The 18,372-nt window shown below is 37.7% G+C and overlaps 1 pseudogene; it reads right to left on the reverse strand.

Annotated features, from left to right (window-relative positions):
- Nucleotides 1–13,061: 13,061 nt before the first annotated feature.
- On the reverse strand, nt 13,062–18,159 carry LOC145519047 (chorionic somatomammotropin hormone 1-like; annotated as a pseudogene).
- Nucleotides 18,160–18,372: the final 213 nt, after the last annotated feature.

Below are 18,372 nucleotides of genomic sequence, written 5' to 3' on the forward strand. Positions count from 1 at the left end.
GGAAAAAAAAAATTGTCAATCTTGTTTTCCTTTCCAAGGTCATAAATGTGGAACAGGTAGCATAGATATTCAATTCCAGTGGCATATGGTAACATATTCCATAGAATTGTATATTTCATTCAAGTTGTACTTCTTTGACATGCTCACCTGGGAAAATATGTTCTTAGAGGTAATTTACATTTAAACCAATAGATTGTGGATTTTATGCAATCAGTTGAGGGCCTTAAGAGCAAAGATAGATGTTTCCCCAAATAAAAGCCTGAAGACGGCACCATTACTGGTACCCCAATCTCCAGCCTGTCAGCCTAAAGATGAAGCAATTGGACCCTAAAGCATGTCACTGGGCTCTCATCAGAATCCTAACATAACTGCTCTTTGACTTGGAAAACTTTTCTTCACTTATCTAAGGCTTGGTTTTCTCAACTGGAAAATGAAAATTAGAGTAGAAAATCCTTTACATTTCCAAACATTATGCAAATATCTGTATAAAACATGATTCCAAACTGAGGTTTTATTATTTTCCCAAAAAGAAAATTATCAATTGGTTGTGCAGTTTCCCTGTTTGGATCTCTTATACTTCTCCTTATCTGTTCTATCTCACAGTGTATTTCTCTAGCTCAGCTTTAAGAATAAATCCTTGATAAAAATAATTACTTGACGGTTGTGGAATATTACTTTTATCTTTGATCTTCCGTTGAAAAGCAAGAGTTGTAGTTAAGCACACTAGTGAGAGAAACTGTTTCTAAATATCAGTATGTCACCTTGAGAAGTTTGCTGTGCGAAGTTGCTCAGTCGTGTCCAACACTTTACGACCCTTTGGACTGCAGCCCGCCAGACTCCTCTGTCCATGGGGATTCTCTAGGCAAGAATATTGAACTAGTTGACATGCCCTCTTCCAGTGATCTTCCTGACCAGGGATGGTATCCAGACCTCCTGTACTTGCAGGCGGACTCTGTACTGTCTGAGCTGCCAGCTCCCAATAAAATGGGTCTTGAAGTATACAGAAGATGCGTGATTTGTCTACTTATGTATCCTGCAAAAAAGTGTTTTTTTTTTTTCCAATTAACATATCAGTCCTGTTTCTATTTACCTGAACGCTATCTAGAATGCAAGCTCTCTCTAAAATAAAAATTTAGCACAAAAGAAACTTTTATCTGGAATAGCAGTTAAGATTTTTTTCCAGTTGTCAGTTTATCCAAAATACCAGAGGCTGGGTATTTGCTTTTAATTATAATATTTACCTCAGAAAGAACAAATGGTTGGTCAGTTTCTGCCATGGTTGATACTCAATAAATAGTAACTTCAGGGCAGCTGGCACACCCTTGTAGCACCAAGGGAACTGAATTAAAGGAGTGGGAATTGGTGTTGTTCAGATAATTAACTATAATATAAGTCAGAATGTGGTCAGTGAGATAAAAATTGTGAGAATGATATTAGGAAGCAATAAGGAGGAAGATGGTACTTTCATCTAGGAAAAGTAGGTAACAATTCATCAAGGAGGTGAATTTCTTTTGAACAATGTAAGAATATTTGATTTGTTGGGTCTCCTTAAAGTATTTTTATCTGTCATGATCAGGGAGTACAGCTAAGAAATTGAACTCCTCTAGTGAAGTTAAGAATCCTATGGTAAAACGTAGACTCAAGTGGCAGGTTCAGAGCACTGTCTCTAGTTCTGTCCTATTCAGCCTTTTAGTCAGTGATTTTATTATCACATTATCATAGGACATGAACTGCAAGGGCTAGTTTATGTGGAATAAAAGACTAAAAATCCAGTGGTTTCCAACTAATAGGGTAACAAAAACAAATGTATCCACAGTTATGTGAAAGTGAAAGTCGCTCAGTCGTGTCCAACTCTTTGTGACCCGATGGACTATACAGTCCTTGGGATTCTCCAGGCCAGAACACTGGAGTGGGTAGCCTTTCCCTTCTCCAGGGAATCTTCCCAACCCAGGGATCAAACCCAGGCCTCCCACATTGCAGGTGGATTTTTTACCAGCTGAGCCACAAGGGAAGCCCCCACAGTTCTAGTTCTGTAATGATGTCCAAATAATCAAGGTGTGAGGGTTGGGTGGGGAGAAAAGACCTCAGTGGTTCTACTTCACTGTATGCTGTGAGAGCAGCATCAAAAATTCATTGAAATTTTTTTTCTGCACGAATAAAAATGTTTCATTGAACAAACACCTAACGAAGGCCTGCTGGATGCAAAGAATGGACAGTAGTGAAGAGCACACATGTGGACTTTGTAAATTAGGTCTTATATTTTAAGAGAAAATCAGAAATGAGGTAAATTTCAAAGTTAAATATTGCACCACAATTGGGACACGTGTCGAGAGGGAAAAGCACAGAATGCCGTATGTCCACATAACAAGGACACATGTGCTGTGTCAGAATCAAGAAAGACTGCTTCGTGGAAGTGGTTTTTACAGAGATCTGAAAGATGTCGAGGAGGTAATCAGGTAAAAGAGTGAGGATCTTCCAGGGAGAAGAAGGCATTTATAAAGCGCTTTAGGCATATGTGAAAATATAGAGTGAGAAGAACAGACATGCCAGGGTTGAACCTTCAAGGAATTTAATTTACTTGGTAAAATGTAAACTGGACAGTGAATACAAGTTGAACTATGATCAGTTCTGTGAAAGAGATAAGAATCAAGTTTTGCAGAGCATAGGAGATATTTCCATTTGCCGGGTAATTTGGTAAAGATTCCCTTAAAGCTAGGAAACCTGGTTTCTATTGCTACTTTTGCATCGAGTTTTATAGGTTTATATATGTAATTTCAACATTCTTGGATTTACTAATATATCTTTATTTTGAGAGGATTGTCTTGATAATTTCCAAGGTTTCTTCCTTTTGTGAATGCCTAGTGGTAAATATCTGGAATTTAAAAAGTCCTTTACATGCCAAGTGAAATAGCTGAAATATCTACAAAATTATATAAAAAAGCATTGAAAGTATTGCTTTTTTTCCTTTTTTCAGTTTCTTTGAAATATAGTTTCCAGATAAAATGGCAAGATATTTAAAGTATACATGAAAATTTAAATAGGTGTACATTATTAGAGGATTCCCTCATTGATTTTTTAACATATCTATTAATATCACCTCACATATTTACATTTAAAGAGCTTTTTTGGTAAGACCTTTTAAGTTTTACTTTCTTAAATGTGTGCTAAGTCACTTCAGTCATGTCCAACTCTTTATGATCCCATGGACTATACCTGCCAGGCTCCTCTGTTCATGGGATTCTCCAGGAAAGAATACTAGAGTGGGTCGCCATGCCCTCCTCCAAGGGATCTTCCCAATCCAGGCATTGAATCCGTGTTTCTTATGCATCCTAAACTGGCAGGAGGGTTCTTTACCACTAATGCCACCTGGGAAGCCCCACAAATATCAATAACACTTTACAAACCATAGTCACCACGTTACACATTAGATCCTCACACCTTATTCATCATCTTACAGCTTAAAGTTTGTGCACTTTTACCAAATTCACTCTTAAATCATTGATTTCTGAGGGCTTATTTTTACATGACCTGTGACATGTTTTGTATTTATGATTTTGGAGTCAGGAAGAAAGATGTTCCACTCCTGTTGTAAACAGTTTACTGGTAGATCTTTGAGGGACCATCTTTATCTAGCAACTCCATAGCCACCCCTATCGTTGTCAGAAATCAAGATGATTTACACAGGTAAGGAAAATAAAGAGAACTGGTTTCCCCAGTGCCTCTGATAGTAGACAATCTGCCTGCAATGTGGGAGATCTGGGTTGGAACCTTGGCCTGGAAAGATCTCTGCACAAGGGAATAGCTACCCACTCCAATATTCTTGTCTGAAGTCCTTTAGACAGAGTAGCCTGGCATGCTACAGTCCATGGGGGTCACAAAAAGTCAGACATGCCTGAGTGACTAACACACAGTGAACTTTAAGGATTTGGAAGTTGTATCAGAGCTAAGGGTAGCTTAAAAGGAATAGCAAAGCTCTTTGAGACAGACAAGAACAGAGATACACGAACATTTTAGGGCCACAGGGCAAAGGAAGAGAGTGGATATTGCAGTCTCTAGAGAGACTTGTACATACCTGCAGATAAACTTGAGGGTCTCTGACCAGAGCTCTGGGCTTCAGTGGAAAAACTTGGCCACTTCCCAGCAGGAAAGGAGTCCGGAAAGAATCAATCCACTAATCTCTTTCTCCACTGACCCACCAGTCTCTTTTGTCCACCCTTGGCCAAACTCAAGTAGAAGTCAGGAGAGTAAGAGGTTTAAAGTCTGGTCTTCTCAGACTCCAAAGGTTCATAACATAATAGAAAATGATCAACAGGGTTCCTGAGGGGCATATAAAGAATATCAAACACACCCATCATTTCTATGTAGTAGATATGTTTTCTTTATCTTATGAATCTAGTTGTAGTTGTTTTTGTTAGACATTTAGGATGACTGGTATGATTAACTTTAATGGGAGTAGTCATTTTCTGATTTGAGCTTGACTTGAGCATTTGTCACTGTTTCTGGTATGATAATGTTATTACTGGGACCCTAACTGCTTATATTCTTGATTCACTTAAACCCTTTGAAGAGATAGGTAATGTGACCGGACTTAGGAAGGGACCAGAAACTATCAAGAGATAGTTTTATACATAGATGGATTCATTTGGTTGATTTGTATGTGTGTGAGTGAAAACTTTTACTTCCAAATTTATGAGAGATGTTAGTCTGAAATTTCTTTTTTTTGTACTACCTTTGTCTGATTTTGGTATAAAGCAATACTGACCCCATCAAATTAGTTGAGAATGTTTTCTTACTCTTTTATTTTCTTGAGGAGATTATGTCAAATTGATCTTAATTTTTAAAATATTTGTTAGAATTCTCTGGTCAAACTATCATGGAATGGTGATTTCTTTTTGAAAAGTTTTATATTGCATTTTCAATCTTTTTAAACGTTATAGGACCATTCAGAAGATGTATATAATTTTGCTTCAAGTATTTTGAGATTATATTGTTTGGTGCATACATATTTAGGATTATTATGTATTCCTGCTGGGTTGATTCTTTTTCCTTATATAATGTCCTTGTATTCCTTTGTCGTTAGAAATTTTCTTTGTTCTAAAGTCTAATTTATCTGAGTTTAACATATTTTTTTCCTTTTATTTTCCAAATATCCTTGCCATTAATGAGTTTCATGGGCTTTCCTGGTGGCTAAGATGGTAAGAAATCCGCCTACAATGCAAAGACCTGGGTGTGATCCCTCCGCTGAGGAGATCCCCTGGAGGAGGGCATGGGACCCCATTCCAGTATTCATCCCTGGAGAATTACATGGACAGAGGAACCTGGTGGCCTACAGTCCATGGGGTCACAAAGAGTCAGACACAGCTTAGCAACTAAACCTCCACCTGGTGCTCCTTCACATTCATTCCTTGGGAGGAACAGCCCTACTCAGGCTGCCTTCTGATGCTGGGTTGCAGGGCAGGATGCTGGGCCTGGGTTGTCTTCTCTTAGGTGCTGCTGTGTTGCTCTTCCATTCTCAGGCCATAATCTAGTTCACCTTCCTCTTGCCAACTATAAAAGGTGCCTTTAGTGGTCTCTTCTTATTTCCAGAACAAACAGAGGAGTGTGCACAAAGAGGTCAAGGCCATCTTGTCTGAACCAGAAGCCCAACGTGTGTTTAAAACCTAGGGCAGAGATTTCATGGAGGGAAGATGAGGAGGAAAGTGGAAAGGAGTCCACAATAGGCTGGAGATGCAAGTCATGGAGTTCTTTTCTCTAGAAGTCACGGGAAGCTGAGAAAGTAATTTCTAGGTGATGTGTATATTCAGCTCTGAGTGAGTACACTTTCTGTTTCAGCAAACTGTAAGTCTTCTGTATATTTTCATTAATTTTCCTTACAAATGGATATGTACAATGATATCCATATGACATTGTATTTATTCTTCTAGGCCATTGCTCTGCTTTTATTATGACTTGAGATTTAAACCCTTGAAAAAAAGAAATCTATTGTAGAGTGTAGATTATGTAACAGCAGATGAATTGATGGAATAATAAAAGAACTAAAGATGATTACTTAATTGAGCTCACTAAATTTTATATATGCATATGAAGAGAGTTATTCACATATAATTTTATTCTTGGCCCTTTGTGGCATTCTGAGAATTTTGATTGAAGCTATATGTAAACGAAATTATTATTATGATAATTAAATAACTGTGGAATAATTAGGTGTGTACATTCAGAATCCATTAGTCCAGTGGCCATAAAAATGAGTGTCCTAATCCCCTGGGGATGAAAATATTATCATTTCCATTTCCATTTCTGTTTATTGTTTTCTCACTGTCATTTAATTTATATTTTGTGTTTATTTTTAAATGTCATAATATATTAGAATAGCAATGAATATATAATATTTTTACATCATATTATTAGGCCACTGACAGTGTGTTGAAAAATGGAAAATGATTTGGAGATTAGTTCTTCAGGAAACAGAAAATTATCAAAATTTGCTGCATAAAATGTTACTTAATTTGGGGGAGTTTACCAAAAATTATTTATGAAACCAGTTCAACTGAAGAGAGGCAGAATGTTCAGAACATCCATGTTTGCATGAGTTTGCATAGAGCCTCAGAGGTGGAAACATTTTTGAAGTTGGGTAGAAGACCAAGAGACCTGAGTGGACACCGGAAAACTTGACTCTTGAATGCAAGAAAGCATGTTTGCTCCCCTCAGTGTGTTCTAAGTTCTTTTTCTTTAAATCACCTCCTTTCCTTCACCTTTATTCCCTAAACCCCGTCCTCTGCTTTACTATTTCTTTTCCCATAGTACAGATCCCCTGTTAACATACCATATAATGTACTTGGATTCATCTTTATTGCAGATTATCTGTCTTCCCCCAGCTAGAGTATCAGTTCCATGAGGATAAGTGTCTGCCTGCTTTCTTTACTGATGTAAACTAAACACCTATAAGAGTTTCTGAGTCAAGGAGGAATTAAGTCAATAATCAATTAGTTACATGACCAATAGCAGAGTACTGGGCAGGCCTATATGTTTCAAAACTTTGTGGTTTTGATTAGCTATTGTAAATAAGCTGTTGTGCAGTTAATATTACAAGGTTAAGACACATTTCTCTTTCTTTTATCAGCATAAACATTAACTACATTTGAAGATAAGGTTTTAGACACAACATGAGAGCTAAAATGCACATTTGAAAAAAAAATTATACTAGTTTATTTGTTTTCTTTATCCAAAATATAGTCATATTCCATTTCAAAAACTTTTCCTTACAGAGGTGTGTGTACATATATGTTTATATATATAAATAAAATTCCATCTAGTCAAAGCTATGGTTTTTCCAGTAGTTATGTATGGATGTGAGAGCTGGACCATAAGGAAACTGAGCACCGAGGAATTGATGCTTTTGAACTACAGTGTTGGAGATGCCTCTTGAGAGTCCCTTGGACTGCAAGGAGAACAAACCAGTCCATACTAAAGGAAATCAGCTCGGAATATTCATTGAAAGGAGTGATGTTGACCCTGAAGTTCCAATACTTTGGCCACAGGATGCAAAGAAATGACTCTTTGGAAAAAACAGTGATGCTGGGAAAGATTGAAGGCAGGAGGAGAAGGAGATGGCAGAAGATGAGATGGTTGGATGGCATTTCCAACTCAATGGACATGAGTTTGAGCAAGCTTCAGGAGATGGTGAAGGACAGGCAGCCTGATGTGCTGCAGTCCATGGGGTCTCAAAGAGTTGGATATGACTGAGTGACTGAACTTAACTGAAGGTATGCATATTTGTTATGTATATAACATAATGATTATATGATCATTATACATAGGTCACATTGACAAATAATGCTATTTTAGTTTCAGATATCATTCAGTTCAGTTCAGTCACTTAGTCGTGTCCAACTCTTTGCAACCCCATGAATCGCAGCATGCCAGGCCTCCCTGTCCATCACCAACTCCCAGAATCCACTTAAATTCACGTCCATCGAGTCAATGATGCCATTCAGCCATCTCATCCTCTGTCGTCCCCTTCTCCTCCCACCCCCAATCCTTCCCAGCATCAGGGTCTTTTCCAATGAGTCAACTCTTCTCATGAGGTGGCCAAAGTATTGGAGTTTCAGCTTCAACATCAGTCCTTCCAATGAATATTCAGGACTGATCTCCTTTAAGATGGACTGGTTGGATCTCCTTGCAGTCCACGGACTCTCAAGAGTATTCTCCAACACCGCAGTTCGTTAGCATCAATTTTTCCGTGCTTAGCTTTCTTCACAGTCCAACTCTCACATCCATACCTTACTGCTGGAAAAACCATAGCCTTGACTAGATGGACCTTTGTTGACAAAGTAATGTCTCTGCTTTTTAATATGCTATCTAAGTTGGTCATAACCGTCCTTCCAAGGAGTAAGCATCTTTTAATTTCATGCCTGCAATCACCATCTGCAGTGATTTTGGAGCCCCAAAAAGTAAAGTCTGACACTGTTTCAGGTATCATTATACATAGATAATATTGACATAAAATGTTATTTTGGTTTCAGGTGTACAATGTAAATATTTGATATATATTGCAAAATGATCACTGCAATAAGTCTGGTGAACATCCATCACTAGAAATAGTTACAATTTTCTTCTTGCAATGAGAACTTTTAAGATCTCTTAGCAGTGTTCAAATAGGCAATAAATATATTCCCTTTTTGACTTAGTGCAGTTAAATGAGACAAGTGGCTCTGAATCTTAGAATCAAAGAATCATGTTGAAACAGTTGAGCTGAATAAAACTTCTCAGTGCCAATTCACATATAGCTTTCTTGAAAAATCCACCCCTGATTAGACCCACCTGGCTCCCATCACACACGGTATGGTGTGCAGGCAGAGATCTATGTTTAAGGCTTATGCTATCTTTTTCACTTGTCCATGCATGTCTTTCTCAGCATATTCTGTTGCCGCATCCATCTCTTGTCTTCACTATCCAAATAGGTTATAATTATAGCAGAAGATGTCTAAGTAGCTAGAGTCACAACTGCAGCCCACTGGGCTTTTGGAAAGACGCTGGAAAGGAGTCCTTCCAGTATTAGAGTTTTATTTTCAAGGGATTAGAAAGCTTTTCAGTTTGAAGAGTCCATCAATATGAATATTATCTCAAGAGTGAACACTGTTTAATTATTTATTTGATTAATGATTAGCTGACCATCTGCTGAGAGTAAGGCAATGAAGGGATAGTAAACAAGGGAGGATTCAGGCAAAAGGAATGAGAAACTCTTAGAGAAAGTGGACACATGATTAAGGAGACCATTACCTCTATTTTGTTTAGTTTTAGGTTTTGTTTAGGCTGGCTCTGTAAAGGTATGGGTGGTTTCCATTTTATTTCCATTCATCCTCTATGCTTTACAATGTCTGTCTTATTTAAGTGTTGAAAGTGACTGGTGACTTACTGCTTGTTCTCACTGGGTAGTCGTGCTTTGGTTCTGGTAATCGGTAGGGTCTAGCAAAGGCTCCTTAGAGCACTTATTTCTATCAGTTGCTGCAGAATCTTAACAGTTTTTGATGATTTGTAGTAGTAAGTCAATGAAATACCAAAAAACAGAGTTCAGATGCTTTTGGATACAACCTTAATTTAGCTCCACCCTTCTCTCTCACTTTTCAGTCATTTATTTACTCAACTAGTCCCATGTTGTTGGATGTTTTTTTTTTACTCTTATGTCTGTCTCATTCCTTGCATGTGGTCAAGGTCTAGTTCATTTCCTGTATCTCTCACATCCTTTGCTTCTTTGCACTTGGCAGAGCCCTCTTTGACTTTTTCTGTCATAATATTCCCAGCTTTTTCGGGTCTGCTTCTTTTTCTCTACCACCCCCCAACACCTACAACTCCTCAATCCAGGTTAAATTTTCTCTTTTCTGATTCTGGACATATTGCTCTCTTGCACTAAAATTTCTTGTGTTCCTGTTGCTTTGTAGAATAAAGACAAACTCTTAAAACTGGCATAAATAATTCTCCCTAATGCATAAAAAATCCATACAAGTATTTCTCCATTCTAACCCTACAATCATATATATAGCATATCATGGGAGCATAATCATGAGAGGTACAACATTTCTGTTAAAAATGAACATTTCTTGTGTTTTTGTCAGACTTGATTATTCACTGATACCTTATAATGCTGTATGTATTAATATCTCAATTGCCTTGAACTAGGATGTCGGAGATACTTATTTATAAGATGATCCTAAATGAATTGACAAATATAGTATCTTCCTATTTTTGCACATCAATATCCCATCAACCTTTGAAAACTCCATTATGAAACCATCCCAGTTATGTCACTCCTATTTCAAACTCAAATGGCTTCTATCTGTATTTCAATCCACTATAGCACCTTGCTAGCATAACTTCTTATTCTTACTTTACTCTACCACATAATATAGTAATTTCTGTGTTGATATCACCCTCGCCTTCTCCACATCTTGAGAGCCTACTTCTGGGAAACAGGGATTTTTTTAAAAAAATCCTCAGTCTAAGTCCTCACTGTATCCATGATATGTGATTTACCAATCTATAAGGTCAGTGAACTTCAAAGGTTCTTCATGGGCTTGCTTCCCTTCAATACCACCGCTATATTCCTGATATAGCAGGGCTGTTTCTTCAAATGTAATCTTATACGGAAATCTGTAAAAGAGGGAAAAATTGATGCATTCTCTATGGCAAGGGAGTGATTGTTAAATCCTGTCAAAATATCCCCTCTTTGGCTGTTCCTGGCTGACTCTATAGAACATATATGGCTCTGTTCAATATTGTCTGAAATCTACAGTATTTAGTTTATATGTCACAGTCAAGAAAGGAGAGAGCTCTCAATGTCACCAACTGTGTTGTTGATTTAAAGTTCTAAATTTATGCTTGAAATAAATTTTTAAGAGACAAATACTTGAAGATGTGTGTGGTCTGTTGGTGAGTGTATGTTTCCTCCAATTGCATTGTCCCCATTATTGCCTAATTTCCCCTCTAATAAATACCATCCTCTCTGCTGGAAATATCTAGATATTGAAGGAAAGAAAGTTAAGCAAGTAACAAAATAGAATTAGATGTTGTTGGCAGTAAATGACTTAGAAAGTGCATTCAGGATTTTTTCATGGTCTTTTGCATTTTGACAGAAGTCAGTGAAAATACAAAAAAGCTGACACTTTACATGCATGAAGGCACCAAAGGAGGGGTTGATAGATTACTTTGGGGCAGAGTATTCTGTCATGTTCTGAAAGGTTTGGGTCATCCCAGGTAGAGGCAGGAGAAGGACTCAGGCAAGAATAACCCTGGCTATGAGGGAAGAGGTTGGTTTTGCTGGACAGTGTTCCTGTATGTGGGTGAAAGGTGTCTTTGCATAACAGAAGAAAATTTGGCTTGATTCTCCCCTGAAGAGGTGCCAAGTTTTGTTCATCTCTACAACTATGGCCATTAGTAACAACAAAAGAATACTCCTGATATAAAGGACAACTTCAGAAAAAAAGAGAAGAGAAGAAAAAATGGAAATAAAAGGGAATATGAGATATTTGCTGTTAGGATACTAAAAAAAAGCATATATATTTCTCTCCTCAAAAATAAAGTGTTCTAACAGCATTTCATCCTTCACTACCCAAGTCTTTTACTCACTTTCCCTTTGCTGCTTTTCCTTCCTTCTGTCTTTCTCTTCCTTCTCTCTTATCCATCCCTCTTTCCCTTCTACCTTTTGATTTTCCATTTTCTGTTTACTAGGAATTATTGCTAAAGCCGTAAAGATGCTGCAAAACCAGCCCAGCAACATCACTGACTTCTTAGGAGAGCCAGTCAAGAGATTGGCCCTCATCCCAGGTTGTCTGGGGGCTGTTGAATAAGCTGAGCAACCTGAATCCAGTCAAATTACTCCAGTCTCAGAAGAGACGTAGTCTATTTGGAGGATTTTATAATTCAGGGACCTACTAGGGCATGTTTGTAAGGGCAAATAATTAATGACAAGGATAGTTACTCTAAAAGGAAGAGGGAATTGTATCTCACTTCTCAGTTAAATGTGTTTATGATCCAGCTTTCTGATCTACTCAGTGTCTATGTGACCAGTTGGACAATTTACCAGAGGGCCCAGGTGGGGGGCCCAGTTCAGAATCTAACTGACTCTTAACTGAGCTGGACTTGTTAAACTCAGAGTGATAGAATGTATGGAATGTTTGCAAGATGATGCAGGAAATGAGGATGCAGTGGAGTGTGGGTGAAGACAACCACTGGAGGAGGATAGAGCCCGTTTACGTTTGTACCTTCTTCTGTCTCAAACTTTGTGTCGCCCAGAAATTTAATATGTTGAAATCCTGACTCCCATGGCGATGGTGTTTCATAGGTGGAGCCTTTGGAAGGTGATGAAGCTATGGAGTTGATGACGGTTGGAGCCTCCTGGATGAGATGACTGTTTTTATATATAAGATACACACGGAGTTTCTCTAGCCCTTTCCCTGATGTGAGGATATAGTAAGAAGTGTGTAACGGAAAGAGGGCCTTATCTGATCGCACTGTGAAAATCCATTTCTATTGTGTATAATTCTATGATATTTTGTCACAGTAGCCCAGGAGGACTAAGACAGCATCCTAACAATTTTTAGGCAGTTCAGTAAACCTCATGCTATTTAGGTAGCCACATGCAAAGAAAGCACTTATACTGTCTGTTGTAACACTGTGACAATATAAGAATCTGCTGACAGTTTGTGGCTTGCTTTCATAAAGAATTCTCAGAATTCAGTCTTTTTTGTTGCTTGACCAGCACAATGAATAATTATCTAATTCTTTGATTCTTATAACTTGACTCAGAATAATTTCATGTGATTCTTAAGTAAGCTCTTTAATGGTATTTGTCATGTCAGTTCCTTCTTTTGATTTTGTATTAAATGAAGATAAAAACATTGACAAATTTCCTTCTTAGATTTTTGACATCTCTACAGAGTCTGTGTTTGTTTCAGATGGCATCCATTACACCCAAACATGCATTAAAAAGCTATAAAACTCAAAGAAGCTTGCAACGGGATGGATCATCACTAACCATCTCAGGATTGGCTGGGATAGTTGTGGGCTTAGCACGAGACAAATTGGCACTTCAGCATCTGGAGGTAGGTGTCAGTCTTACTTGCATCCCTGCACAGGCAGTGGAACATTTTGTAAAAAGCAGTTTGGCGCACATCTTCATCACCCGCCATCAGGGAGGAGATTTAAGACCACACTGGATAGCAGGTCTCCTTCTCCTGGTCTTCAGGATGAATCTAAGTACCCAAAAGATAATTAATTATTATGAGTTTTATTAGTATTTGTTCTTCTTTGTTCCTTCTTATTATCAAATTAAGATTGGGGAAGACTTATGAAACTCGACATGGATTTGGAGCCAGTGTTTTGGAAATATTTAGCAATCTAAAATCAAGAAGCAGAACTCAAGTATGAGTCTGGTTTTGACTTTCTCTTTTCTTCCTTCCCACTCTCACCCTTTGGTTTTAAGAGGACAAAGAGAGAATAACAGCAGAAGTTCAGTAGCAGTTGACCTGGATTACTTTGAAGAAAACATTGATCTTGCAAATTCTATTCTCCAGTTCTCTTACCCGTAAAAGTATTTCAACCACATGTGCCCAGCAAGAGGCTAGCTTTTGGTGGAACTGTGTGAAATGCAGGGAATGTACCTGTCAAAAATTGTAGTTGAATTCTAATTCACTTACAATAGAATCAATAATTATAAATGGTTAGGCTCTCGCTTTATGTAACAGGGATTAGAATATAGAAGGCTTGAATCTTGTCCTTATAAAGTGAGATGTTTCAAAACTCATTCCTCAGTACGGAGGTCATCTCTTTCATTCATGAGAAAAACAAAGAAGCCTTCAGGAGATGGCTGACCTTTTTTTGTGTCTGCTCTGCACCTTCTAGAAGTACTTTGGTCTTCTCTTCAATCTCTGGGGCCTTTGACAAGAGATCAGGTGAGGCATCTTTCATGCCCTGCAGCTCTGTGACTAGGTGATGCAGAGGTTCATCCCAGGAAAGCAGCAAATTGAGTACCAAACTAATAAGGATTTCGTCCTAAGCAACCACACGAAACAATCTCATTAAAATAAAGAAAATTCAGTGGGCTTGGTAACATGTGATTTTTGCTCAGGGAGGCTGAGCAAATTAAAAAACTCTTTATTATCCCTATGAATATGTGAAAACTTTTTAAAGGTGATGAAGATGTAAAATTATAAAATGTATGCTATTAGTTTATACTTTGCTGAAATTTTTTTTTAAAAAACCGACACTTAAATAATACTTTTGATGAATTCTAATTTAGAACATGAAATATTTTCTTTTCCCCTCTGAAATGCTACCATCAGCTCAGTGAGTTCTTTTATATTTGAATGCTTTGCTTGTCCAGGGAGAGAAATCTAAATATTTTGTTGGCACTCGATGTGTGCCTAGAGTACCTGGCCCAGGAAAAGTGGATCCTACCCATGCCCACATCATTTTCACCCAATGATTCATTTGTATTAATGAATCAAATCATTCACTAATGCATTCATTTTCTGATTGGTAGTTTGTTTTATGATATTTGAACAAAGAGATAATGAAGAAGACACAAAATTCTTAAACACACTTTCCTCAATCCACACCGACACCAGTCCCAGTTGCTATCAGAGCAGTCTTTTCTGTTTACATGTGTAGGGACAGAAAATGGCAGAGTACTGTCTTTAGTAACAGCATCAGTGGGATTAACAATGGAGGGTTTTCCCCCTAGTTCACCACTACCAGGATTAGGCATGAAACTCCCAGGGGCTGAGTATCTCTAATTAAAAGGCTTGATTTCTTGATGGCCATGAAATACTTTAGTGGTACAGGAAATGAAGAGCAGAGGAGAATTGAATAGACATTGCAATAGAAGCATAATGGAAGACTGAGGAGCTGTAATGAAATTCAGGCACTACGGTGAGAGCAGCATAGTTTTCAAGCGGGCGTTGTAGCTTAAAGACGAAGAGTGAGAGCTCTGAGTTGGATGAAACCTAGACTCACTGCTTATTACCCATAAATTTTCTGAGCCTTGGTTTCCTCATCTCAGTATGTGTAATAACAGTCGTGTGCTACAGGATTTTTTGTAAGGATTAAACATAGCAATGAACACTGAGCACTTTGTAAATGGCAACATAATAGCTCTCAATAAAATTTAAGTTTATTTTAAATTCATTAAAAAAATCCTCCTTCTCCTTCTCCTTGACCTTCTTCCTTCATTTTATCATCTCCATTATTAAGATGCTGAGCAGATAGAAACAATGTTGATATTATTAACAATGTTTTAGTAAGATAACAGATTGTATTTAAGAGAAGATGCATGTGAAAATATTTTAAATAATGATAGGATTGTAGTTAATGTGGGAATCAGAAAGGAGCAATTATAATGAAAAACAGTTGAGGCTGGGATAAATGATTGAGGCTTGATATGTAGACCGTGTTTTCATCAGAACAGAAACAATTGTTGCAACCATGAGAAGTAAAACATAATATTTTATAGGACATTTGGGAAGGAGACTAATAATTAAGAATAAAAGTGATAGAGCAATTATTGAGAATGATAATGAAGTAGGTTTCAGAGAAGCAGAAGAATCAGGAGAGCCTTGGAAGTCAGAAGCAATGTCTCCAATGGTGCAGTGTAGGAGTGACTCCCACGCAGGTGTCACTGGTCACAGGGAATACTCAAAACTTTGGTTGTGTTTCTTATGTATCCATGAATTCTGCCAACCTTATATTTTACACATAGAATTTTTGTTCAGCCCATGCTTTCATATAGTATAATAGCTGCAATCCTGGGCCTAATGCACTGGTTAAACTAAGGTTATCTGCATGGGAATTTATAGATCTGTTATTTATTTGCTACTACAGATCTTTAGTCATCACTTGATTCTATTCATATATTATCAACTGCATAATGTAATTTCTCTTTGATTGCTTACTATTCCTCCCCATTTCTCTGCATGTGCAGTTACCATTACTCTAATAATCTAAAGCCTAGTAATACGAGTGCACTGTCTCAGCTGCTTGGGTGAAAAACCCAGATAAAAGCCTCACCTGTGTATGTTCAGCTTCTTCTTTGGTGTGGCAGCTGTTGAGGACCTCGGAAGTGAAGTTTTTGCCTTGGCCAAACTGTTTATCCTGGGAGTGATCAAGCACATTCAATTCCTTAGGGTTATTTTGGCATTCAATAAATGAATTCGTTACCAGAATATTAACACAGCTGATAGATGTATAATTTTTTTAATGAGGGTTACATAACAATTGAATGTCATTCTTTTTCCTATTTCTTCCCATTATCTCTAGAAACGATTGTTTTTCATCTAACTTTTCTAAAGTTGAAACTCTTCCCTCCTTTGCTCTTCCCTTGTTTAATTTCATTCTTTCCACAGTTAATATTTGGACAACAAACACTAAAATTACCACAAATATCAAATATTCAATGTTTTACTAAGTATGATTTTTTTTTTAGTATTTGAACAAAATATAGTGCATATATACCTAGATGTAGCCATTTAGTCTCTTGTTTACTATGGGTTGGAACCAATATACTCCCTTAATAGGAGTTTTAAAATTATAACTTTTCTCTGATTAATCTCTAAATCCACACACCTATAGTTTAGTGTTCACCATAGATGCAGAATACAATGTTGTTGATGATGACAAAATGGTAAGTTAGAAAACATGGCATAAAATTCTAGGAAATGCTAAGCAATGGACTTAGAATAAGAACAGCAAAAATCAGCTAACACGTGGATAGAGAAAAAGTAATCTTTAGAGGAAGTTGTGTACACTTAAAGAGATTACTTGGAAGTTTGGGGGAAAAAATAGCAGTCAAAAATGGAGTATGACAGAAAAACTACTGAGTAATAAGAACTATATGAATTTAATAGAAACATGAGCACATTCTTTTGTCAGTGTCTGCTCTACAGTGGTCTCCTTGAGTAACCTAAAAGAACTAATGTTCAACTTCCAACGTACTTTCATCAGAAAGAGAATGATTGGTTCCAATTCTAAGCCAATCCTTCTACTGTACTCTAACCTATTAATCGCCAATCTTAGAAAAATGTTTAGTAGTATTTAAAAAACTATCATCATTTGTTTTCATGACAAGGATTCAGTATGTACTGTGTTTGGAAATGGGCTTTATGAAGATTAAGGTTAAATGAGCTCATAGGGTGGGACACTGATCAAGTAGGATTAGTGTCTTTATGAGGAGAAACACCAAAGAGATATCTCTTTTGTCTCTGTGTCTCTGTCTCTGTCTCTCTTCTCCACCCCCTCAACCTGTGAGGACACAGGGAGAAGCCAGCCTGGGAAGAGAGAGTTCTTACCAGAACCTGACCTTGCTGGCACCCTGATCTGGGACTTCTAGCCCCCAGAAATGTGAGGAAATATATTTCTGTTGTTTAATCCATTGATCCAATGGTATTCTTTTAAGGGACTCCAGGCTTCCCTGGTGGCTCAGATGGTAAAGAATCTGCTTGCAATGCAGGAGACATGGGTTTGATCCCTGGGTTGGGAAGATCCCCTGGACAAAAGCATGGCAAGCCACTGGGGTATTCTTGCCTGGAGTGCCACTGTCCATGGGGTCACAAAGAGTAGGACATGCCCGAGCGACTAACACACACCTCCAAGATGTCAAATCCAGGTGCTTTAAATTTATTTTAGAAATTTAAAAATTAAACTTAATGAAATTGAATCAGATATTTCACTCTTTAAGAATCTTTGAGATTTCATGAAACTTATCCTTTCTTTGATTTATACATCTTATGAGCTGATGCCTTGTTTGACTTAGAAAATGTGTTATTTGAAGTTTGGCTGATGCAGCCTTCTTGTTTAAAGGGTAAAATAGCCCACTCACTTTTACCAAGGTTCCTTATGGAAATAAGCAAGAAGTACAGTACTTACAAATTCGCTGAACATTTCCCAGGCGAGCCCATAGTTGTAGTTAGCCACCATGGTTGCTGTGTCAAACAGGTTTTGAAGGGGCATCTGGCACTTGCAAGATGGGTTTTGATAGAGGGGTGCAGAGACCACACCCTGGCACAATAGTAGATTTAATACTACCAGCAACAGGTGCAGGTGGGACACTGCATGAATAAAAACAAGAGCCACTCTGAGATGATGTATTAGCCCAAGGTTAGCAAAAGCCATCCTGTCCAGGGAAGCCTCATCTCTCCCTGTTGCTCTGAGCAGGATTTGGTGCTGTAGCAGCTGGGGTGGGGAAGAAGCAACATCTTCCACTGTGTAAATTTAGATGGACGACGATATTTGCACAGATATAGTTGGAGAAGTAGGTTATTCCATGGGTTTTTGTACTTCTCCCAGAAGTGCTCCTTTGCTCTACAAACATTTGGAGCTTAAATT

The sequence above is a fragment of the Giraffa tippelskirchi genome, chromosome 8, assembly GCF_054371585.1.
Source record: "Giraffa tippelskirchi isolate mGirTip1 chromosome 8, T2T-mGirTip1v1.2.pri, whole genome shotgun sequence".
Classification (NCBI taxonomy): Eukaryota; Metazoa; Chordata; class Mammalia; order Artiodactyla; family Giraffidae; genus Giraffa; species Giraffa tippelskirchi.